Genomic DNA, 26,270 nt, shown 5'->3' on the forward strand with positions numbered 1-26,270 from the left:
TTTTGGGGGGTTGATCCTGACTTCTTTTGGTCTTTAATTCCCCCATCTTTTACTCTGAGACTCTAGGTCTGTCTCTTGAGCTCTCTTGGCTTCAAGTAGGGATAATGAGATCTTATCTGAAGTCAGGGGCTTCCCATTTGGCGCTAGTGGTAAAGAACCCACCTGCCGATGCAGGAGACTTAAGAGACCAATATTTGATCCCTGGGCCAGGAAGATCCCCTGGAAGAGGGCATGGAAACCCACTCCAGTACTCTTTGCCTGAAGAATCCCATGGACAGAGGAGACTGGCAGGCTACAGTCCATGGGGTCATAAAAAGTCAGACACAACTGAAGCGACTTAGCATGCATGCACCTGATGTCAGCAGCAGGACCACGTGATCTCTGAAGGCCCCTCAGAGCCATTTAGACTGTGAGGTGCTATGGGAATAAATACCACTCTAACACTTTCAGAGTACTAAAATCCACAATTCTATGAATATTCTTTATTCAAATGTCCCCAAAACAAAGTAAAAGTCCAGCAGAATTTCAGAATTCCCACTCTCCAAGGAAGCCTTATGAGATAAGAAAACAGTGTTAAAAGAAATCAGATAATATATCCGAATGTTATTATTGTTTAGTCACTCAGTCGTGTCTGACTCTGCGACCCCACGAACTGTAGCCCACCATGCATCTCTGTCCATGGGATTTCCCAGGCAAGAATACTGGAGAGGGTTGTCATTTCCTCTTCCAGGGGATCTTTCCAACCCAGGGATCCAGCCTTCATCTCCTGCATTGCCGGGTGGGTTCTTTACCACTGAGCCATCAGAGAAGCCCATACATCAGAATACAGGTCTCTAAAATGTGCATCACTGCGTTGGATAGTTGCAGTGGGGGCTTCATAGCTCTTTTTCCAGGTGACCCTGGGACAGAAGTCTTATATGAACCAGGACTGTGCTAACCACTCCATATATGTTGCCATTTAATGTTTCGACGAAACTTGCGTGGTGTGCACATTTAGAAATGAGGAAGCTGAAATCCAGGAAATTAACTAACTCAAGCTAAGTAATGGTAAAGAGGACCTTCAAACTCAGTTGATCTGACACCAGCGCTCATACTCTAAATCACATTTAATGCTTGTCTTTCTGTGTAGACACCAGGAATCTTATTTATGGGAAGAGTCTGTTAGTGATGGCTAGGTTCTGGGAACTCATGCATAAAAAATTAAGAATCCGTAAAGAATGTCACCTAACTGGATGCTTGGAGGGCAGAGGGGTTTGGAGAGGGTGGAGGTGTGTGAGCTCTCGTAGCACTCTGGTCTTGCCATCAGGAAAGCTTTCTCAGGTGTTCTGGTCCTGAGCTGTCTTTTTAAAGCATGTCTAAGGTTGAAGGTTGAAATTAAGAGCGTGCTCCTTGGAGGCAGGACCGTTCCTCTGGGAACTGCAGGGTGTGGTGGTGAGGTGAGGACATGGGCAGGCAGAGCAGCGGCCGGATGGACGGCAGCAGCAGGGAGCCTGACAGCTGTGGGGGCAGAACCCTGCACAGCTGTCTGGGGGCGTGGAGGCCTGCGGGGCCGGGCGTGGAGATCCGCAGAGCAGGCTGGCAGGGCACACAGAGCCTAGTGCCATTGCGATGTGTCATCTATGCTCCAGGTGGCTAGGACTTGGGGAAATGACTGTTACCCTGCATGCAGATGGATCTGTTATGTTTAGAACATCTTCCTCCCAATGGGCTATCTAAGTGTACTCTTCTACTGCTGTAGCTGCCTTTCCAATGTGAGTTCCAAGTTTTCCGTTGTGTTTAGGATGGGCAGTGAGCCCAGTGAACTTTAGAGAGGGGGCCCTTTGTGCTGACCATAACCACCAAGCATTATGACTCAGTCACGTGGCATTGGAGGGACTGATGTTGAGGCTGAGACTCCAATACTTTGGCCACCTGATGCGAAGAACTGACTCATTTGAAAAGACCCTGATGTTGGGAAAGATTGGAGGTTTGAGGAGAAGGGGATGACAGAGGATGAGATGGCTGGATGGCATCACTGACTCGATGGACATGAGTTTGAGTAGACTCCGGAAGTTGGTGATGGACAGGGAGGCCTGGCGTGCTGCAGTCCATGGGGTCACAGAGTCAGACATGACTGAGCAACTTAACTGTGGGATCAGGTACACACTTTCTTTCTCAGAGGACATTGAGTCCTTGACCCTCTGGTGATGGCAGAAGGCCCAGGGGTTCGTTGCAACCCTTCTCTGATGCTCTTGTCCCCTTCCTGTTGTGCGACTGGGATCTCCTGATGCTTCATTGAGTTTTGGTCTGCAACAGAGGGAGGGAACCCAGTTTGGCTCAGTCCTTTCTTGATGACTGCATGAAGTTGGCCTTACTCTCTGGTGTGGAAAGCCACAAAGCCAAGAGGCCTGTGCCAGGGCCTCCTTCGTGGCCGATGGTGATCATGCAGTGATGCTCCCTGGAGGGGAAGCCTTTGGTTTGAAACACCCATTTCCCACTGGTGCTGGGCTCAGTGGAGGGCTTCTCCTGGGCTAGGAGTGGGACCCAGGACAAATGTCTTCTCTTCCAGTCTTTGGTGCAAGATGTAGGTATCTAGATGTGGCCACCTGTTGCCAAGGGACCCACAGAGCCTTCATATTTCCTGGCATGGGTGAAGTTCCTCCACACTAGAGGCTGGCTCCTGGGGTGATGGCCCAGCTGTGCCAAGGCTACTCCTGCCGTTGGCCTTCCCGAAGTTCAGGCCAACCACATGGGGCTGAAAACACTGAGAACTCAAGCATGGCTTTTTCCCCAGCAATTCTTTACAAAATTTTAATTTTAGCTGTTTTAAATTATGTAATGGACTCCTGCATACACTCTCTGTACACTTTTAAGCTTCACAAAGTGGAAATCCACCTTGACTACCATTCCTGATTCCATCTCCTCATTATCAGTTGGTTTTATAGACTTTCAGATGTTTCCTCCTTGCATTTTTTCTCTATATATACATATATCATCCCACACAGTGTGGTTGTGTAATTGGTATCAGCTGTACATGCTGTATAAACTTCTTTGAAACACTTTCTTTACTCAACTACCTTAGCAGTTTTTCCAATCAGTATATGTATGTTTAGTCGCTGAGTCATGTCCAACTCTTTGCAAAGCCATGGACTGCAGCATGCCAGCCTTCCCTGTCCTTCACTATCTCCCAGAGTTTGCTCAAATTCATGTCCACTGAGTCAGTGACACTAACCATCTCATCCTCTGCCACTATCTGCTCCTTTTGCCTTGAATCTTTCCCAGCATCAGGGTCTTTTCGATTGAATTGGCTTTTCACATCAAGTGGCCAAAATATTGAATTTTCAGCTTCAGCATCAGTCTTTCCAATGAATATTCAGGGTTGATTTCCTTTAAGATTGACTGGTTTGATCTTCTTGATGTCCAAGGGACTCTCAAGAGTGTTCTCCAGCGCCACAGTTTGAAAGCATCAGTTATTTGGTGCTCAACCTTCTTTATTGTCCAGGAGGAGATGGTGAAGGACAGGGAAGCTTGGCATGCAGCAGTCCATGGGGTTGCAAAGAATTAGACACGACTGAGCAACTGAACAATAACAACACATCCATACATGACAACTGGAAAAACCATAGCTTCAGCTATACAGAATTTTGTCGACAAAGTGATATCTCTTCTTTATAACACATTGTCTAATTTTGTCATAGCTTTCCTTCCAAGGAGCAGTCGTCTTTTGATTTCATGGCTGCAATCACCGTCTGCAGTGACTTTGGAACCCAAGAAAAGCAAATCTGTCATTGCTTCCACTTTTTCCCCTTCTATTTGCCATGAAGTGGTGGGACCAGATGCCGTGATCTTAGTTCTTTGAATGTTGAGTTTCAAGCCAGCCTTTTCACTCTCTTTTACCGTCATCAAGACTCTTTAGCTCCTCTTCACTCTCTGCCATTAGAGTGGTAATTCTCTTAACTGTTGCAGAGTATTCCATAATATATCATATTAAGGATACTCTGAACCAATGCTCCCTTTTTATAAAAATATTGGAGAATACCTCCATATTGTCCTGAAATGAAATTCATAAGTAATATGTTATATAATATATGATTAAAAAGCAATATAATGTTCTAACTGTAATAAAAGGATACAAAGAAAAACAATGTATAATAAATTAACATCTACTTTGATATACAAATGACTTTGGCACACTGAAGCAGATGACATCATCAAGTAGACAGATGCTGTACCTCTTTATAGACTCAAGTGAGTGCTACAGTCCCGAGTGCAGACAGATTTGGGTGTGATTTGATGCTAAATTAAATACCCTGGATGACATTGCCAATGACTTCATGATTTTTCTGAGATGATGAACAACTCATGGTAAAGATTCAAGCTAAACAAAGTTCCAGTGTGTCTCAGTTTATTTGGTGGTTCCATTCTTAGAAATCATCATCTATTAAAATTGTGCAAAAATTGATTTGTGTTTATATGTAGTGGAGTTAAGTTTTTGGCTCAGATGTTTTTCACCAACAAGGCTGTGACAGGACACCCAGAATCCGTGATGGATGGGGAAAATTCTTCATTGCATGAGATATGTTGTGGCCCCCAACCAATCCGTACCAATAGTAACCCCAAAGATCATGACAGTCAACGCCTGCATAAATTTCCTAAACATCTCCAGTCATTTAATGGAGACATTTATGCTTTTATTTTTTCCTCTATATTTTTGCTATTATAAACAAAGTAGTAAAGAGAATCCTTATATTTTCAGTCTTGTGCACATGTCAGAACAGTTTTTCCCAGAAAGATAAATCCCCAAGTCACTTCAACTGAGGTTCAAGTTGACACATGATTTTCCCCATCCATCAAGGATTCTGGGTGTCCTGTCACAGCCTTGTTGGTGAAAAACATCTGAGCCAAAAACTTAACTCCACTACATATAAACACAAATCAATTTTTGCACAATTTTAGTGTATGATGATTTCTAAGAATGGAACCACCAAATAAACTGAGACACATTGGAACTTCGTTTAGCTTGAACAACCCTCACAGGTTGGCTGGGGTGTGAAGTGTGACTTCTCTGCAGGATGGCTCTTTCCGTTCCACTTTTTCTTCTTCCCAGGGAACCCCCAGCCTGGGTCAGAGCTGATTCTTGTTCACTGGGAAAATGCAGAACCATGGCTTCCCCTCCATCTCCAGAAAGACAGCCCTCCTCTGGATCAGCTGCTCTTACCTGTCCTTCTTTTTTTTTTTTTTTAAATGACTTTATATATTGATTTTTGGCTGTGGTAGGTCGTTGCTGTGTGCAGTCTTTCTCTAATTGTGGCAAGAGGGGTGCTCTTCGTCACAGCGTGCAGCCTTCTCATTGCCGTGGCTTCTCTCGCTGCAGAGCATAGGCTCTTGGGCGCATGGAATTCAGCAGTTGCAGCACGCAGGCTCGGTAGTCGTGGCTCTCAGGCTTAGTTGCTCCTGGGCACGTGGGATCTTCCCAGACCAGGGCTCAAACCCGTGTACTCCGCATTGGCAGGTCAATTCCCATCTACTGTAGCACCAGGGAAGTCCTCTTTCCTGTCCTTCTAACAAAGGCAGCACCTTCATGATTTCCAGGAGTTTGCCCCACTCTCCCCACGTATCAGATTCAGAATATGAGCAGAATTTGTTATTATCAGGTTGATTTTTGGATTAATGAGGTATCTTCCTTGTGCATATTGGTGCTGATGAGTCACTGTAAGGCGTTTCTTGGAGAGAGGGTGAAGTTGGACATTTTCTCAGAGAGACTGATGGAAAAGAAAGAGGTCTAAAGTTCTCCCACGGTGACTGGGAAAGAGAGAGAAGAGTCAGGAACAGGGACTCTCAGACTGGCAGAGAACTTTGAGGAGAGTTTGTCCGAGTCTTTGATGCCCATTCCACGAGAGAGACCCCTTAGGAAGCCTCGGATGAAGCAGGGGCTGCTGAATGTTCTGAGGGAAAGCAGCAATTTCAGAACCTTACAAAGAAGATCGTGCAAGATTTGAGATTTGTTCTTTAGTAAGAAGCATAAAAGGCTTTTCATTTATTTATTTATTTTTTTAATGAAGAAAGGCATTGCAACAGGAAAGTTGTGAAAACAGGTTTCCCTTCAGAAAAGGACAACAGTAGAAAACTTGAGTTTGCATTTTGTTTCTTCTGTTTTGTCTTCGTCCTCATTTGCGGGTTGTGCTTGTTTTCCTAAATAACTAACATGCAGGCCTCAGCAATGGACAAAATATTTTTATGTATATTGCCTGGTCCAAAATTCACAAACTTGCCGGGTATTTATTATTAAATTGTACACGCTGAGGTTGAAAGCGAGGAGGAGATTTAATCCAATGTTGCATGTTGAGAGAATGACAGAAGTAAAATCAAGCCCAGCTCTTCTGAAACTTAATTATGTGCCCTTTACAAGAAACTGGCTCTATGTTAATTTAACTCGTAGAATGTTAAGATGAGCATTTATTTTCATAACTTTCTTTGGAATGTCATGATAGTTTATTAGATTCTCTCTAATGTTTGCCTGCTTGGGCATATTTATTCATTGCCACCTGTTGGTAAATAAATATTATGGGGAAGAGGAGAAACAGGGAGATGACAAAGCACTTGTTAGTTACTCCAAACAGCAATCTTGGTTCAGAAATTTGAAATTCAGTCACTGAAAAATGGCAAGTAGATAGAGCTGATTTATTCTGGCCCCACTGGGCAATGGAAAATACTGTCAAGCAATATGGCTTTCTGATTTTCCATCCAGGGTAAAGGCAGAGTTATAGGAGCGTCATAATATTTTCCTGAGGGGGGGAAAAAAACAAAACCAACAAAGGCATAGACAGTGTATCTAATAATAAAGAGCAAAATCTGGAGCACACATGGCAACCTTAAATAAGATTAAATGAGAAAATGCTGTATGCAGACGTGCTTAGCTTAATGCCAGCCACAAATTAGGTTTTCAATGAATGTTGGTTCACTCTGAGGTTATATTGCTTTCCTAGAACTCCCTACTTAATAATCTGTGATTTAGAAAAATATTTCTCTCTCTCTCTTTTTTTTTTTTTTTTGGCCTCACAGCTTCCAGAATCTCAGTTCTGAAACCTCGCCCTTGGCAGTGAAAGCAGAGTCCTAACTACTGGAACACTAAGGAATTCCCTCTCCTCTTACTTTTATTACTGGTCTGATGGGGAAAAACTATCTAATCCAGTAAGCTACCTGCCTGGGAGGCCAGTGCCCGTTCCCTACTGGCTCCACACTCACCCAGTCTTCCTACCACCGTTCTGCAATCCTTCCCTACCTTCCCACCCAGGTAGAAGCTATAACGGCTGCCAGCTGAAATCCCTTGTTTTCCTTCATTTCTGTAGATGCAGGCAAAGTGATGGGAATTTTCTGTGGGGATTGTCAGGAGGAGCTGGAAAACTGGGAATGCCTTTTATCTTCCAGTTTTATTGAGATATAATTTGTGCACGACACTGTATTAATATTTGTTTAAGGTATACAGCATAATGTTTTGACATACAAACCTCATGAAGTGGTTATCACATTAAGTTTAGTGACCATCCATCATCTCATATAGATACAAAATTAAAGAAATAGAGAATTTTTTTTCCTTGTGGTGAGAACTCTTAGGATTTACTCTGTTAACTTTCATGTATAACATACTGCAGTGTTAATTATGTTTATTATGTTGTACTTTATATCCCTAGCATTTGTTTAGCTTATCACTGGAAGTCTGTACCTTTCAACCATTTCCGGTAACTACTTCTGATCTCTTCTTCTATGAGTTTGTATTTGAAGTATAATTGACTTACAACACTAGGTTAGTTCCTGGTACACAACATAATGATTCAATATTTCTATACATTTCAAAATGATCACCATGGTAAGTCTAGCTACCATGTGTTGCTATACAAAGATATTATATAATTATTGACTATGTTCCCCACACTGCACATTTCATAGTTGTGATTCATTTATTTTGTAATTGGGAGTTTGTACCTATTAGCCTCCCTCATCTATTTCCTGATCCCCACCAACAATCCCATGCTTGTCCTCTGTACTTGTGACTTTTGTTTCCACTTTGTTATGTTTGTTTGTTTTGGTTTTTTACATTCTATACACAAGTGAAATCGTACAATATTTGTCTTTCTCTGAGTTAGTTCACTTAGCATAATACTGTCGAGGCCCATCCGCGTTGTTGCAAATGGCAGCATTCTTTTTTATTTTTGGCTGCACGGGGTCTTTGCTGTGGTGCTTGAACTTTCTCTAGTTGTGGCAAGGTGGGGCTAGTCTTCATGTGGTATTTGGGCTTCTCACTGCGGTGGCTTGTCTTGTAGACCATGGGCTCTAGAGCTCACAGGCTTAGCTGCCCCATGGCATGTGGAATCTTCCCAAACCAGGGATTGAACCCATGTCCCCTGCATTGACAGATGGATTCTTAACCACCGAACTACCAGGGAAGTCTGCAACATTTTTTTTTAACGACTGAATAATATTCCACTAGATATATCACATTTTCTTTATCTGTTCATCCTTTGATGGGCACTTTGGTTGCTTCCATATCTTGGCTATGTTTTAAAAAAAAAACTCTTTCTCTTCTCCATTGAATCTAAGAGGAAATATGTGAGCTTCCATATCATGTGGGAACACATTGGAAGAACACAGTGTGTTCTTGCCTCTTTATTTTATCCCCAGATTCCCACTAATGGTGGTATATAGGTCAGCACATTTTGGCCTCATCTCAAGAAGTGTTGAACAGTCTCTGCCACCAATACTCCCTTCACCCTACACCTCCAGGAAGTTGAATGGTGCTGAATGGTGGAGGTGGGGGTGTTCAAGGAGACGAGGAGGCACAAGATGGAAGGGGATTGGAAAGAAAAAAATCAGGAGAAAAATCACCATTTGAAAAATGGAAATCTTAGATTATGGTTTTTTTGAAGCAAAATGATTAAGCCATTTTAGAAACATGACTCATATTGACTTCTACCCTTTCTGCCTCCAAAAGATTATGAAAAACATATACTTGGAAGATTTTAATAAAATTATGAGTAATATTAGATCATTTTAATTCCTGTTTATGGAGGACAGCAGTCCAATACTTAATTGCAAGAGGAAAATAAATCCGTGCTTCTAAGAGGCACTGCCATTTACAAAAACCAAGGAAGAGTCACTGGCTGTTTTAGTTTATAGCCTTCTACTTATTGCCTTTTCTCACTTTTCCTTAAAATTTCATCAAAATAGTGTGTCTCATTTAAAGAGCCAGATTTCTACCAATTTGTTTTAAAAGTAGCGGTTCTTGCTCCCATCTTCTTCCATTCCCCCTTTCCCAAGGCAACTACTTTCACACATGTGCGTATATGTGTTTATGTGTGTGTTTCTGTCCTTGTCTCTAAACTAAATGTTTGCATTGCTACTTTTGATTTTTCAGTCTTAGGCATTCATTCCACTATGGAATGCCTTCTTTCCTTCATTTCCATGGCAGACCCTTTCATCCCACTTTTCAATATAATTTGTGATGTTGGCTAGATTGGTTTTCAGTGTTTGAAATATTATGACTGTGACATGATAAGAAATACACATTTGGTCCCTGCCAGCAGTTCCTGACACAGGATTCCTAAACCCTGTACAAGGTTCCTAAACCTTGTAATTTCCTGAGCATCTTTTGTTCTCATATATGGTCTTTGATTCCAATTCCTGACAAAGGAGTTTCTAAGATCCTTTGGCATCTCTGGGATGATAAGAGTGACTCTGTATGCTAATGAAAATGACCGGTGCACCAGCTTCAGGATGGGAATGGTCACCAGAAAGACCCAGGCTTGATTAGAAGACTGGAATTTTCAGCTCCATCTCCAACCTCAGGGAGGGGAGAGGGGCTGAAGATTGAGTTAAACACCAGTGGTCAAAGATTTAATCCATCTTACCCATATAAAGGGATTCTCAGGTGACACAAGGGTAAAGAATCCATCTGCCAATGCAGGAGATGCAAGAGACGAGGGTTTGATCCCTGAGTCGGGAAGATCCTGTGGAGAAGGAAATAGCAACCCATTCCAGTGTTCTTGCCTGGAAAATTCCATGGGCAGAGGAGCCTGGTGGGCTATAGTCCATGGGGTTGCAAAGAGTCAGATATGACTGAGCACACATGAACCTACATAACAGAACCTCCTGTGTGCTGGAACAATGGGTAACTACACTCAGAAGCTGTCTGCATCCCTTCTTGTTAAGAAGAAATAGGTCCCGAATGGAGTCATTGTGTTAAGGCCCTATATCAGCAAACCAAGACTTAAATACCTAACCTAACCACAGTTACAACCTCTCCCAGAAACTTAACCTCTAACCAGTCAACCTGGAATCATCTGGTCAACAATAATGAGATATTCCACTGGATGGGCCCCTTGTGTTTCCCTTAGGAGGGCAACTTTGCCTGAAACAATGCATTCTTTCTGTTAATAATTTTCCTTTTTTCCTCCTCCTCTCCACTTTTAGAAACCTTTACTTTTCTATTGCTGGGTGGAACTTTTTTCTACTGCTGGAATAGATGGCATGCTGCCCGATTCATTTTTCAATAAAAAATTCAATTTTTTGAGTTTTTTTCAAAAAACATGTATTCAATTAGATCTTAAATTTTACTCTGACAATTTTTTTTTAACAGTCCTGTGTAGCTTTTCATCTAGCTGTTCATCTGAATCCTTTATAATGAACCCATAAATGTAAGTTAACTGTTCCCTTAAGTTCTGTGAGCTGTTAAAGCAAATTTCTTGATGGCTCAGCTGTATAGAATACACCTGCAGTGCAGGAGTCTTGGGTTCAATCCCTAGGTCGGGAAGATCCCCTGGAGGATGAAATGGCAACCTACTCCAGTATTCTTGCTGGGAAAATTCCACGAACAGAGGAGCCTAGTGGGCTACAGTCCATGGGGTTACAAAGAGATGGACACGATTGAGTGACTGAGCATACATTAAACCTAAAGTGGTGGTGTGGGAGCCCCTAATTTATAGCTGGTTGGTCAGAAGTACAGATGACAAGTGAGGAGCAGTCTTGTGGGACTAAACTCTTAACCTGTGGGTCTGCACTGGCTTCGAGTAGTCCCTGTCAGAATTCAACTGTAAAATCAGATGATGACTGGAGACTGGAAAACTGGTTGGTGTGAGACCCTCTCTCACCACCCCACCGCCTCAATTTGATGTCAGAAGTGCGGTGAGTGGAGAAACATGTTTTCTTTCCATGTTTATGTAAATGTTATTCATGATGGAACCATGTAGTTTTAGCAATATTTTTTCCTCTGGCTTTCTGTTCAGCTAGTAATTGCCTTGTTTTGTTTGCTTTTGTTCTCAAACTCTTTGTCAGTGGTTTAAATCTTTCTCAACATTTTTGCGTTCATCAGATATTGCAATATTTTATTTGTCTGAGAAAGTCTCTCCTGGAGCCTCACGTCCTGCTTCTAAATGGACACGTCCGCATGCCTGGTGCACCTCCATTCATTTGAGATCCGTCTTCTTTCATCCTAGTGACCCCTTTACGTCTCTCTTATTTCAGATCTTGCATTGTCTGTACCCCATGTCTTCTTTTACCATAGAGTGCTCACTCACTTTGGAAGAGTAGTTCCCAGAGAAAGTTGATTTTGAGACTTGGCTTGTCAGAAGAGTCTTTATTTCGCTCTTGCACTTGAATATCCAGATAGAGAGCCTAGGTTAGAGACAATTCTTACATTGCTTTCTATCTTAAAAAATTACTTTCAAGAAGACTAAAATCACTCAATTTCTAATATTCTGGATTTGGTGTTCTCCTCCCTCTTAAAGTGTGTAGGATCTTCTTAATATTCTGAAATTTTATCATGATGTGCTAGATACTTGGTGGATCCTTTAATATGAAGATCCATATGCTTTAGTTCTGGGAATTTCTCTTCACTTATTTTGTTGATGGTCTTCTGCCCTCCATTTATTATTTCTCTCTCTCTCTCTCTTTTTTAGAATTCCTATTACTTGGGCATTGGATATTGTGGACTGGTGTTCTTTTGTTTTTCAACTACATATTTTTTTGGCTGTACTTCCTGAGATACTTCATAGATTTTATTTTCCAACTCTTCTGAGTTTTAAATTTCAGATGTGCTTTTAATTAAAAAGAGCTCTATTTTTGAAAAATTTGAGTGTTTCTTTTAAACAACATTGCATTATTTTATATGATTTTGTCATTTTCTCTTAATTCTCTGGGAATATTGATATTGGTGAGTGGAGGAAGGGTTATCTTACTTTGCTTTTTTCTCCAAGTAGCTGTTTTATTTCTTTGTTTTAGTTTTATCTTCCATCTTTTCCCAGATGTCCCAAACTCCTCATTGTCTGTTCTGTTGAATAAGGGATGGAAAGGTTGGTTGGGAACCAAGCTCATGATTGGGACTTGCTGATTTTCACTGTAAAGTGAGTAGTATTTGTCTACCAAATTTTCCACCTTTTGATATATCTTTGCCTCATATGTATTTGGTATACACCCAGCTCAGAGATCCTGTTTCACTTTCTCCAGAAAATACACCTCCAGTGTTTTCCTGGGATAGGCAGGAGTGGTTGCCCAATTACACCAAAAGGAAGAAGTGATCTCAGAATCTGAACCAAATTTTTTTTGATCAGAATAAAAAAAAATTGATTTTTTTGCTAATTTTTGCCATTTTTCTTTGATGGTTCCTGGTGCTAACAATCCTGAGTAAAAGATTATTTCTTGACTTTTCCTTCTGCCTACACAGAGTTCAGTTTCCTCAGCTCTGCTCTATTTTACCACTCTTCCATCGACACTCTTTCCGGCCTCTCAAATGTTTGTGCTGTCATTATGAGTTGGTGCCTTGAAAATAATTTTTTAACAGTTCTCCTGTAGTCAATTTAGAAGAGTTTTGGAAGGGAGTGAAAGATGATGTGTTGACTCCATCTGTCTTTTTCCTTTCAGTAACTTTTGGTCTAGAACTGTAGTTTCAAATTTGTTTTTTTTTCAGTGGAGTTCTGTCTCCAAAATGAGAAACTGTGCCTCTACTTTCTCACTTCTCCTTTCCCCTTTCACTGCTATTTGGAGCCCATGGGAAGCATGGCTTGTAAACCACAGATTAGAAGTTGTTGAACATGATTTCTCTCTCCAGTAGACATTTGAGTGAAGTTTATGGCAGTATGAAAGGAGCATTGATTTATTCCTTAAGAGATTAGTTGTATTGATTCCAATTTGCTCAAATGGCAGAAGACAGAAAGAAATATTCAAAAAATTTTGACTTGGAATAAAATTGGACTCTGCACCTCCTTGTGGGCTAAACTCATCATCATAAAAACAACTTTAAAATGTTATTTTTATTTGACAGGAAACTGTGTCAGTTCAGTTCAGTCGCTCAGTTGTGCCCGACTCTTTGCGACCCCATAAATCATAGCACACCAGGCCTCCCTGTCCATCACCAACTCCCGGAGTTCACTCAGACTCAGCCCATCGAATCAGTGATGCCATCCAGCCATCTCATCCTCTGTCGTCCCCTTCTCCTCCTGCCCCCAATCCTTCCCAGCATCAGAGTCTTTTCCAATGAGTCAACTCTTCGCATGAGATGGCCAAAGTACTGGAGTTTCAGCTTTAGCATCATTCCTTCCAAAGAAATCCCAGGGCTGATCTCCTTCAGAATGGACTGGTTGGATCTCCTTGCAGTCCAAGGGACTCTCAAGGGTCTTCTCCAACACCACAGTTTAAAAGCATCAATTCTTCGGCACTCAGCCTTCTTCGCAGTCCAACTCTCACATCCATACATGACCACAGGAAAAACCATAGCCTTGACTAGATGGACCTTTGTTGGCAAAGTAATGTCTCTGCTTTTTAATATGCTATCTAGGTTGGTCATAACTTTCCTTCCAAGGAGTAAGCATCTTTTAATTTCATGGCTGCAGTCACCATCTGCAGTGATTTTGGAGCCCCAAAAATAAAGTCTGACACTGTTTCCCCATCTATTTCCCATGAAGTGATGGGACCGGATGGCATGATCTTAGTTTTCTGAATGTTGAGCTTTAAGCCAACTTTTTCACTCTCCACTTTCACTTTCATCAAGAGGCTTTTGAGTTCCTCTTCACTTTCTGCCATAAGGGTGGTGTCATCTGCATATCTGAGGTTGTTGATATTTCTCCCGGCAATCTTGATTCCAGCTTGTGCTTCTTCCAGTCCAGAGTTTCTCATGATATACTCTGCATATAAGTTAAATAAGCAGGGTGACAATATACAGCCTTGACGTACTCCTTTTCCTATTTGGAATCAGTCTGTTGTTCCATGTCCAGTTCTAACTGTTGCTTCCTGACCTGCATGCAAATTTCTCAAGAGGCAGATCAGGTGGTCTGGTATTCCCATCTCTTTCAGAATTTTCCACAGTTTATTGTGATCCACACAGTCAAAGGCTTTGGCATAGTCAATAAAGCAGAAATAGATGTTTTTCTGGAACTCTCTTGCTTTTTCCATGATCCAGCAGATGTTGACAATTTGATCTCTGGTTCCTCTGCCTTTTCTAAAACCAGCTTGAACATCTGGAAGTTCACGGTTCACATATTGCTGAAGCCTGGCTTGGAGAATTTTCAGCATTACTTTACTAGCATGTGAGATGAGGGCAATTGTGCAGTAGTTTTAGCATTCTTTGGCATTGCCTTTCTTTGGGATTGGAATGAAAACTAACCTTTTCCAGTCCTGTGGCCACTGCTGAGTTTTCCAAATTTGCTGGCATATTGAGTGCAGCACTGTATAATTTATCTAAATATTAAACAATGTTTAACTTGCTTATGAATGTGAAAGAGAAAGTCACTTAGCTGTGTCTGACTCTTTGCAACCCCATGGACTACATAGTCCATGGAATTCTCCAGTCCAGAATACTGAAGTGGGTAGCCTTTCCTTTTTCCAGGGGATCTTTGCAATCTAGGGATTGAACCCAGGTCTCCTGCATGGGAGGCAATTCTTTACCAGCTGAGCCCAAGGGAAGGGCAAGAATACTGGAGTGAGTAGCCTATCCCTTCTCCAGTGGACTTTCCTGACCCAGGAATTGAACCGGGGTCTCCTGCATTGCAGGTGGATTCTTTACCAACTGAACTATCAAGGAAGCCCAATTTGCTTATACCTTTTGTTAATTGAGGATGTTGGAAATTCCCAAATTACATTCAGAGAGCTAAAATGCTGTTTCATACTGGATTGCTATCAGATCCAATGTTTTATCCCAAATTATTTCCCTAAATAGAAGAGTAAAAGGAAGGCTATAGGGTCAGAAAATTAGAGCTTATTGTGTATGAACAGCATTAAAACTGCATGATTTAGCCTCATATTTATGTGCAGTCTCATTAGCATTGCTATTTCCTTCCTTTTCCACCCTTCTGTGGCATAGACCATCAATTACCTGATGAAACTATGGAAGAATATGGGAGTTTTTGCGCACTGAGTCATTCAAAGGCCCAGTGGGGAAAGGACACCAAGATATAAAAACTTGCCAAATAAAATGTGTATTTTCCCATGTCTCTAAGATGACTCAATGACTATTTGAATGTAATAAGAAAAAATAAATAAGCTAATTAACAGAAACCACAAAAATTCCTTTATAAGTGTAGACCACCAAAATGAAAGAAGTGCAAATAGATCTTTTCAGAATCACCCATTTGGAATCTGAACTTCCAATGTTACTGGTTTGACACTAGCATCATTTCACAGAAGACTCAGGCATCATCTTAAAAAAAATATTGACAACTGTGCTACAAGAAAGGATTTTTAAGTTTCATTTGCAAGCATGAGACACTTTTAGAAGGGAGAAACATGACCAAAACTTGTGAGAAGCACTTGGTATTTTGATTACTTTTGTGTAATGGAAGGGTTCTCAAAAGACAACTTCAAGTGTTGCTCTACTTGTGGCCTCTTTTGGAGGCAGGCCATGAATGGGATGCTGGTTCAAAATTATTCATGACCTAGTGACAGACAGGGAAGCCTGGTGTGCTGCAGTCCATGGGGTCGTAAAGAGTCGGACACAACTGAGTTCCTGAGCAACAACAGCAACCTACAAGTTGAGAGTTTTGCTTAATTAGGTGGGAGTTTTTAGGACTTCAAGCGTGGGAAGTAGGATCTCAAGTACCCTGAGAGAACCGCTATGAGGAAAGGGGTAGGGGCAGGATATATAGGAGTTTTGCAACAAAGTGCAGGTAGTTTGAACATTGAAAGGTTATTGTTAAAGAAAATAAAATATCTCAAGCTAAGGAATTTAATGCTTTTCTATACATGGGAAGATGCAAGAGTCTGGGCTCACTGAAATCATTCCTTTGATTTGCACCTCAGCCATCTGGGGCCGGTATCCTGTTTTTCATATCCTAAGTTTCCTCAGGACTCCTTGTAGGGAGTGGCTGCAGCCTGATCACTACTAGATGGCAGGTATTCTCTTCCTTCCTGAGTTTCTCAGGGCTCGCCTGCTCGTGATCGATTGGTGGCTGTAATCGTTGATGACAGTGACATCCTTTGGTCACTGATGTGATTGGCAATATTCCATTTATTGGGGACATGGGACATGTCTCTAAGACATGTCTGGTGGAGCACTGAGAGATGGATGAGTAGGAACCTGCAGAATGGTATCCTTTCAACCTTTTTATAGAAGAGTATTGAAATGGGAGAAAACATTCACTTTATGTAGAGTCTTTAATGTAGAAAAGGAGAAGTCTTGGGAAAGACTGTTTTTGACAAAGCATAAGCTATGATGACTGCGCAAGTCACATGAAGGTTGCCTGTGAACGAAAGCACAGAGCACTTTGTTACATGTGACTGCAACAGGGTGTGTGTGCCATGGCCTCAACTTGCTTTTGATGACATCATGAAGCTGGCCTTTCACCAAAGGACTCAGAGAAGAGCCAAAATGTTGTGAAACATGCAGAAGCCACTCATTGCTGCTGTCTTTGAGAAAAACCGGCAAAGAACTAAATCAAGTCACTGAAGTTGTGCTGCAAAACCATTGATCAGATTGGATGATCTACTCTTTGATTATCTTCTGAGAAAAATGAAGAAGCTCTTCAAGCAAGTGCCATAATCTCTCCCCCCCCCGCCAAGTCTCCACTATAAATAGTTAACCATGGTTTTATTCACTTTAAATCTTTTACACATAGACCACTCCCCTGTGGAATCTTGAGTGAGACTGTGTGAAGTGGGAAGCACGGCTATTAGCTGTGAGTTGTCTCGGGGCGGGGCAGGGAGGGGTGGAAGGACCCTGACTCCAGAATCTTCCCTGCTTCTCCACCTATACCTCTGCTTTCCTGTACCCTCCTCTCTGTTGTCATTTTGCCCCTTTTTGCTTGTCTGTTTTTCACGTGCATAGGCATTCTTGCCTTTTACAATCCACTTTAGCTGGAAACCCACTTTATCTTTTTTAATGGTTACCTGACCCTGGGTTAGCTGATCTGAACCAATGTCCCTTTGTGTGGCTGGCGGTGGCAAAATGTGACATGTGTGAAGTCACTTTATAAATGGCAAGGTGATGTTCTAACAAGTTGGTTGTTATTATCTTCAGCATTGTTATCGCGTGTACAGATAGCCGTGTACAGATAGCCTGAGGGCTCATTTTGAGCATTGTTCTCAGCTCCCCTGACCATCCTGCCAGCTCTTGCTCCCCTGGCTCCTACTGTGATGTCCACTCTGGATCTCATCTCCCTGTTGACCTCCTCTGTCTTTCCCTTTTTCTCATTATGATGTATCTGCTGCTGCTAAGTCACTTCAGTCATGGCCGACTCTGTGTGACCCCATAGACGGCAGCCCGCCAGGCTCCCCCGTCCCTGGGATTCTCCAGGCAAGAACACTGGAGTGGGTTGCCATTTCCTTCTCCAGTGCAGGAAACTGAAAAGTGAAAGTGAAGTCGCTCAGTTGTGTCCAACCCTCAGCGACCCCATGGACTGCAGCCTTCCAGGCTCCTCTGTCCATGGGATTTTCCAGGCAAGAATGCTGGAGTGGGGTGCCACTGCCTTCATATGATGTATCTACTCCCTCGCATATCCTCAGAGGCTTCTTAGGAAATGATTGATTTTGGTTTTCCAAACACATTGATGCTAGAGTGTTAATGGCTAACAGATTTGATGTTAACACATCAGAGAAACTCAGGTTTTGAGTTGAGACTCCTTGAACTCCAATGTGGAGCCTGCCAGTGAAATTTTAGGCTGCAAGAGCAGTCACTGGAGGGGAGATGGAGCCTCTTCTTAGTGTTCCACGACTTGTGCGTATAGATGGGTCTTGGAAGGGTCACAGAAGTTTTGTGGTTATGGGAAGGAAACAAGCATAAGGACATCTTTTAAGGAAATGTTAGGAAAGAAGTAGTATGCTGCTGCTACTGCTAAGTACTTCAGTTGTGTCAGACTCTGTGTGACCTCATAGATGGCAGCCCACCAGGCTCCGCTATCCCTGAGATTCTCCAGGCAAGAACACTGGAGTGGGTTGCCAGTTCCTCTCCAATGCATGAAAGTGAAAAGTGAAAGTGAAGTCGCTCAGTCATGAACGACTCTTCACGACCCCATGGACTACAGCCTACCAGGCTCCTCCATCCATGGGATTCTCCAGGCAAGAGTACTGGAGTGGGGTGCTATTTCTCCAAAGAAATAGTATAGTGAGAACTAAAGCACAAAATATGAATATTCTCAATCACCCTTGGAGCCTCTATTCTGTTACCATTTCCCTACATCTGGCTCTGATACCAAACAGGCAAATACAGGTTATACAGACAGGCTGTCATTGAGCTAGGAGTGATTTGCATGCCAATCTTTTCAAATCCTGGAGGACCGATGAGAGTGTGATGGGTGTATGGGAGGAGGGGGCGGTGGGGTGATGATGTTTGCTGGTAACTCTGCTTTTGCCTGAATCCAAGGAGAGAGCCTCTGAATTTGGTCTCAACAGAGTGGCTTGGCCAGAGAGACTGTGCTTTCCTGTGGATGTACCTGGAGTAGAAGTTGAGTCTGAGCAGAGCCTACCTGGAGAAGATGCCCCCCTCGCCCATGTTGATATTCAAGGTCATCTTTTTCCTGGAGTCATTGGTTGCTGTGCTGCAGAATGGCTTCATAGTTACTGTGTTGAGTGGGGAGTGGATGTGAAGCCGGATGCTGCCCGCTGGTGACATGATTGTGACCTGCCTGGCTGCCTCCTGGTTCTGTCTGCATGGGATGGCCCTCCTGAACAACATCATGGCCTCTTCTGGCTTTTGTTCCAAAATCGACTATTTCAGCATCCCCTGGGATTTCATCAACTGCCTCAGTTTCTGGCTGACTGCCTGGTTTGCTGTCTTCTACTGCGCGAAGATCTCCCTCTTCTCTCATCCCCTCTTCTTCTGGATAAAGTGGAGGATTTCTCAGTCGGTTCCCCAGCTGGTGCTGGGCTCCTTGATCTTATCTGGTCTGTCCGTCATCTCAGCTGCTGGGAATACAATTCTTGCCCAGATGATGGCTGCCCAGATTTCCCATGGAAACGACACCCTGGCTGGTAGAATACATGCTACCTATTTGCACTTTTTCTACCTCATGTAATTCTCATGTGGTTGGTTCCATTCCTCCTGTTCCTGGTGTCCACCCTCTCGCTCATGTTCTCACTGCGCCGGCACCTCTGGCAGATGCAGGACCACAGACCCAGCCCACGTGATCCCAGTACCTAGGCTCATACCATGGCCCTGACGTCACTTGCCTTCTTCCTCATCTTCTACACCTTGTACTTCCTGTCCCTGGTTATCATTATGTACATCCCAGCCCTCCGGGAACACTGGCACTGGGCCTGTAAGGTGGTGACCTACACGGGCATCTGTCTGCACTCCAGCATCTTGGTGCACAGCAGCCCCAAGCTGAGAAAGGGCCTGAAGAAGAGGCTTTGGCGAGCCCTGGACAAGGACCAGTTTGTCTCCAGTTATCAGTATCAATAGCTACTATCACCGAACAAGCCCTGAGTGGCAAGAATGCACAAGGTTTGGGCGCTGTCTTTCACGCTTTTTCATTTCCCTCTTTCTTCCCCACTCTTTCTACGTCCCATTAATTCTTTTTCCATCCCTCTTTGTTTCTACCATCTCTTCCACTGCTCCTAGTTTCTTGTCTGGGTCCCGAACCACCTTGGACTAGGATGGTGGCCTCATTTCCACACAGGCCTCTCTCACTCTCTGCACAAGGAACCCTAATAATATTCTCCAGTCCGTACTGTCTTTACAGAGAACTGTGATGATGGTGGTCACTTGTTCTGTGGTCAACTTAAAGGGTTTTTTTGTTTTGTTGTTGTTTTGAATGGTGGCTTCCCTGGTGGCTCAGGCAGTAAAGCGTCTGCCTGCAATGCGGGAGACCTGGGTTCGATCCTTGGATCAGGAAGATCCCCTGGAGAAGGAAATGGCAACCCACTCTAGTACTCTTGCCTGGAAAATTCCACGGATGGAAGAGCCTGGTGGGCTGTAGTCCATGGGGTTGCAAAGAGTCAAACACGACTGAGCGATTTCACTTTCACTTGAATGGTGACATATGTTGTCCCACACTCATCAACTGCCCTCTGTATCCCTTCTCTGCTCTCAGGGCTCAGTGTCTCTACTGCAGCCTAGGAAGCTTCTTTCTGTCTCCCCACAGGCTCTTCCCTGCAGCCTGTGGCCCATCTGGAGTTCCTTCTTTCCTTTCTCTGTCATTCTTTGCCATTCTTTTCTTTTGTACCCTGCTTAAGATTGGTCCCACTCAAGGAACTTTTTTGAACCGCGAAGTCTGAGGGCATATATGAGTTTTGTGCCACTATAGGTCTTGCCTGTGATCCTGTGTGTTTGCTGTATGTTGAATTAAAGCAAATTGTCTGATGTGGCACAGCTTTTAGGTCTTGGCCAATAGAAGATAGAAGAGGAAAACAAAGGGAATTTGCTATAGTTCTTAATTTTGAGAATCTTACTCTTCCTGTCCACTCACCCAGGATGTTGGCCCTGGATGCTGATGTCTAGGATGGTAGTCTATAAATTACATTGTTTGCATATCAGAGTGTGTGCAAAATGATCCACCAGATGGAGAAAGGAAAATGTGACAACTTCAATATATTTTTACTCTCATCTTTTTAATTGCAATTTTAATATGTATTTTATGATGTATTAGTACATAACATATGAGCAGAGTATTACAAGCATATAAGTAAAATAAATAAATATGCATATGGTGGAATTCATGTTCATAGTTGTTTTCAACTGATGGAGTTTCCTATAAAAAAGTTTGGAGATCAAGGGACAAGAAAAGATTGGGAAAAGCACCCCACGTGGTTAATAGATTTATATGTCCAAGCTAATCAAAACAGGAATAATAACAGAACAGAAATCATTGCATTTATGGTAAGTTGTCCAACAATCATGAGAAACTGAGGCCTGAAGACATTATAATACTTGCTAGGGGCTGAAATACGGCAAGAGGAGAGAGAGAGAGGAGCTAGCAGAGATGAGTTAAGAGGGTGAGGAGTTTTCACTTACAAGAAGATTAAGGCTTTAAAAGAGAAGATCCCTAAATTGCAGGAGAGAAGCTTAAAGGGTTTCCCAGAGAAAGGGTGAAGTCGGACACAGGAAACTGGGAAGCTGGGACTATCATCAAGAAATCTTTTCCTTTTTTTAAAAAGCAGCAACATGAGTGAGCTGGGAAAGCAATAGCAAATTGCAAGGACTGAACTTTGGAACTTAAGCCACAGAGGGCTGAGTGGAGGCAGCCAAGACAGAAGCATCAGCAATGTCACCTGGAACACTGGCTTTCCCTTGGTCAGAGCTCCAGAACTTAAATATCTTGTGTAGGAAGGGGATGGTCGTGTGACTCCCATCTGAAGCATTTTTATAGTCTTTTGAGTTATGCCAGGTCTACTGGGCTCATCTCAGGACTTCTTAATTGGTTGATGTTCTCATCCTCCCTTTCCTAGGCTATAGCTCATAAGAGCCCATAAACAGTTGGTGGTTCCATCTTGACCAAAGACACAGGCTAATATCTCATCCTCACTTTCAAGACCTTCTGGGATCTCTTCCCAGTCTATCTTTTCAGCCTGATATGCCACCATTTCCTTATGGAAATCCTCTGCTGTAGCCAAACTTATCCCTGTGCTAGACATTCTCACACTTCCACCTCCTTTACTGATGTCATCGCTCTGTGCTTTCAACATACAAGGCTCGTCTTTGCTCTTCCACAATAAAGGGGCTGTGGCTGCTACTGAATCCCTCTCAGAATTCTTGGGATGGAAATAGGATGACACATACATTTAGAACTGCAGGTGTCTTCCTTTTTTGTCCTGAGAGACAGAACCGAGCTGTTTCCCACTCAGGGAATCTACTCAGGATTCCTACCTCTACCACCCTCATGATCATACATATAAAGACTGCCTGTTAGAATTTCAACGTTCTCAGACTTGACTTCTACCGGATAAGAAAGTCTGAATATGAGAAAGCAAAGTGTAACAAACAGAAAGCACAAACAACAAAAGAATCACCATAAAACACAACTGAATATTAAACTACAAATGATTATTCCCCTTTTGGATTAACTTAACCCTCACTTAGTGTATATGTATATGTATATATGCCTAGTAAATGTTTGTGGTTTATGATAAGCCTATGAAAACACTTTCAGGGCAGATACTTATTAATAGCTCATTGTTACAGCCGAGCACCTTTCACAGGGTCATTACAATATATTGGAGATGCTTACTAATTGTTGTTAGTTGAATTGAAGAATAACAGTGCATCTTTCTCAGTATATGAGCCATCAAAGATGTAGGAGGCAGATGGGAAAATACATGAATTTTCCATATTGAGAGGTTTGTGGCTGGTCAGACTCCAGAGCTATAAGCTCAAAGTTTGCTTTATTGCTCCATGTTTCATTGGAAACAGCCGAATGCCACCCAGATGAATGTGGGTGGCAAGGGAGAGAGCAGTTGGGAACTCTATCCCATGCAGTTTTGCATCTTCTCAGAAAGGCAGAGTGTATGAGTTACCTAAGTTCACCTCGGCTTTCTCCAGGAAGTCAGTGTTCACTGCAGCAAGGCTTCTGTGTTTGAAGAACAATTTCACCTGGACCTTTGTCCCAGGTGAACTGGGAACCGGAAAGAGATGCTACTGATCTGCATTCTATTCTCTCTTGGTGGGGTTCTGTGCTTGGAACTGGTAGGATATGGTGCTGGTCAGGAGGTGAGTATACTATCAAATACCCCCTCTCTCTCCTGTTACTTGATCGTGAGCCTTCACCATTGCTGTGTTTGACCCAGAAGAATTTCTACTTGCCTTACTTCCTGTGACATATTAACCTGCTTACACTCACCTGAGTACGTAAGCACTCACCTGATTGCTTTTTTTTTTTTTTTATTCTTTGGATGTCATTCCTATTGAAAATGTGGCTTTTGCTTACTCCACCTATCTCTAATTAAAGTAGATGTCCAATATTTGGTGGCTTGGACCTCTGTTGCACCCCTGATGCTTTCCTGAATTCTTCTAGGACTACTTGTCCCACCACAGGATGGAGGTCATTATAATAACAATGTCATCATCACCTTACTTATTTCTTATGAATGTGTAGAGGTTTATAGTTTACATATACACATCTTTATATATGCATATAATATATTCACGTTTATTTGTGATCCATATTTTACAGGTGAAGAAATAAGGGTTCAGAGAGATTAAATGACTAGTCCAAAGATCCATAGATGGTAACTGTTCAGTTCAGTTCAGTTCAGTCGCTAAGTCATGTCCCACTCTTTGCGACTCCATGGACTGCAGCATGCCAGGCTTCCCTGTCCATCAACAACTCCCAGAGCTTGCTCAAACCCTCTTCCATTGAGTCGGTGATGCCATCCAATCATCTTACCCTCTGTCGTCCCCTTCACCTCCTGCCTTCAGTCTTTCCCAGCCTCAGGGTCTTTTCCAAGGAGTCAGTTCTTTGCATCAGGTGGCCAAAGTGTTGGAGTTTCAGCTTCAGCATTAGTCATTCCAATGAATATTCAGGACTGATTTCCTTTAGGATGGACTGGTTGGATCTCCTTGCAGTCCAAGGGACTCTCAAGAATCTTCTCCAACACCACAGTTCAAAAGCATCAGTTCTTTGGTGCTCAGCTTTCTTTATGGTCCAACTCTCACATCAATACATGACTACTGGAAAAACCATAGCTTTGACTAGTCGGACCTTTGTTGGCAAAGTTATGTCTCTGCTTTTCTATATGCTGTCTAGGTTGGTCATAGCTTTTCCAAGGAGCAAGCGTCTTTTAATTTCTTGGCTGCAGTCACCATCTGCAGTGATTTTGGAGCCCAAGAAAATAAAATCTGTTACTATTTCCATTGTTTCCCCATCTATTTGGCATGAAGTGATAGGACCAGATGCGATGATCTTAGTTTTCTGAATGTTGAGTTTTAAGACAGCTTTTTCACTCTCCTCTTTCACTTTCATCAAGAGGTTCTGTATGCGAGACAGCAAAAGAGACACAGATATATAGAACACTCTTTTGGACTCTGTGGGAGAGGGTGGGATGATTTGGGAGAATGGCATTGAAACATGTATAATATCATATATGAAACAAATCGCCAGTCCAGGTTCAATGCAGGATACAGGATGCCTGGGGCTGGTGCACTGGGATTACCCAGAGGCATGGTACGGGGAGGGAGGTGGGAGGGGGTTTCAGAATGGGGGACACGTGTACACCTGTGGCGGACTCATGTTGATGTATGGCAAAACCAATACAATATTGTAAGTAATTAACCTCCAATTAAAATAAATAAATTTATATTATAAAATAAAGTAAAATTTAAAAAGTTAAAGTTAAAAATTAAAAAAAAAAGTAAAAGTTAAAAGTCTTTAGTTCTTTTTTGCTTTCTGCCATAAGGGTGGTGTCATCTGCATATTTGAGGTTACAAGATTTCCAGCAATCTTGATTCCAGCTTGTGCCTCATCCAGCCCAGCATTTCTCATGATATACTCTGCATATAAATTAAATAAGCAGGGTGACAATATACAGGCTTGATGTACTCCCAATTTGGAACCAGTCTGTTGTTCCATGTCTGGTTCTAACTGTTGCTTCTTGACCTGTGTACAGATTTCTCAGGAGACAGGTCAGGTGTCTGGTATGCTCATATCTTTAAGAATTTCCCACAGTTTGTTGTGATCCACACAGTCAAAGGCTTTGGCATAGTCAATAAAGCAGAAGTAGGTGTTTTTTTGGAACTCTCTTGCTTTTTTGATGATCCAGTGGATGTTGGCAATTTGATCTCTGGTTCCTCTGCCTTTTCTAAATCCAGCTTGAACATCTGGAAGTTCACGGTTCATGTACTGTTGAGGCCTGGTTTGGAGAATTTTGAGCATTACTTTGCTAGCATGTGAGATGAGTGCAATTGTAGGGTAGTTTGCGCATTCTTTGGCATTGCCTTTCTTTGGGATTGGAATGAAAGCTGACCTTTTCCAGTCCTGTGGCCACTGCTGAGTTTTCCAAATTTGGTGGCATATTGAGTTCAGCACTTTCACAACATCATCTTTTAGGATTTGAAATAGCTCAACTGGAATTCCATCATCTCCACTAGGTTTGTTTGTAGTGATGCCTCCTAAGGCCTACTTGACTTCGCATTCCAGGATGTCTGGCTCTAGGTGAGTGATCACCCCATTGTGATTATCTGGGTCATGAAGATATTTTTTTATAGTTCTTCTGTGTATTCTTGCCACCTCTTCTTAATATCTTCTGCATCTCTTTAGGTCTATACCATTTCTGTCCTTTATTGTGCCCATCTTTGCATGAAATGTTCCCTTGGTATCTCTAATTTTCTTGAAGAGATCTCTAGTCTTTCCCATTATATTGTTTTCCTCTATTTCTTTGCATTGATCACTGAGGAAGGCTTTCTTATGTCTCCTTGCTACTCTTTGGAATTCTGCATTCAGATGGGTATATCTTTACTTTTCTCCTTTGCCTTTAGCTTCTCTTCTTTTCACAGCTATTTATAAGGGCTTTTCAGACAGCCATTTTGCCTTCTTGTGTTTCTTTTGTTTGAGGATGGTCTTGATCACTGTCTCTTGTACAATGTCACGAACCTCTGTCCATAGTTCTTCAGGCACTCTATCTATCAGATCTAATCCCTTAAATCTATTTCTCACTTCCACTGTATAATCGTAAGGGATTTGATTTAGGTCGTACCTGAATGGTCTAGTGATTTCCCCTAGTTTTTTCAATTTAAGTCTGAATTTGGCAATAAGGAGTTCATGATCTGAGCCACAGTTAGCTCCTGGTCTCATTTTTGCTGACTGTGTAGAGCTTCTTGATCTTTGGCTGCAAAGAATATAATCAATCTGATTCAGTATTGACCATCTGGTGATGTCCATGTATAG

At 42.4% G+C, this 26,270-nt stretch overlaps 1 pseudogene; it reads left to right on the top strand.

Moving 5' to 3' along the window:
* The first annotated feature begins 18,788 nt into the window (after nucleotides 1-18,788).
* LOC133246586 (taste receptor type 2 member 143-like) lies at nucleotides 18,789-21,229 on the top strand (annotated as a pseudogene).
* Nucleotides 21,230-26,270: the final 5,041 nt, after the last annotated feature.

Source organism: Bos javanicus, chromosome 4 (genome assembly GCF_032452875.1).
Source record: "Bos javanicus breed banteng chromosome 4, ARS-OSU_banteng_1.0, whole genome shotgun sequence".
Classification (NCBI taxonomy): domain Eukaryota; kingdom Metazoa; phylum Chordata; class Mammalia; order Artiodactyla; family Bovidae; genus Bos; species Bos javanicus.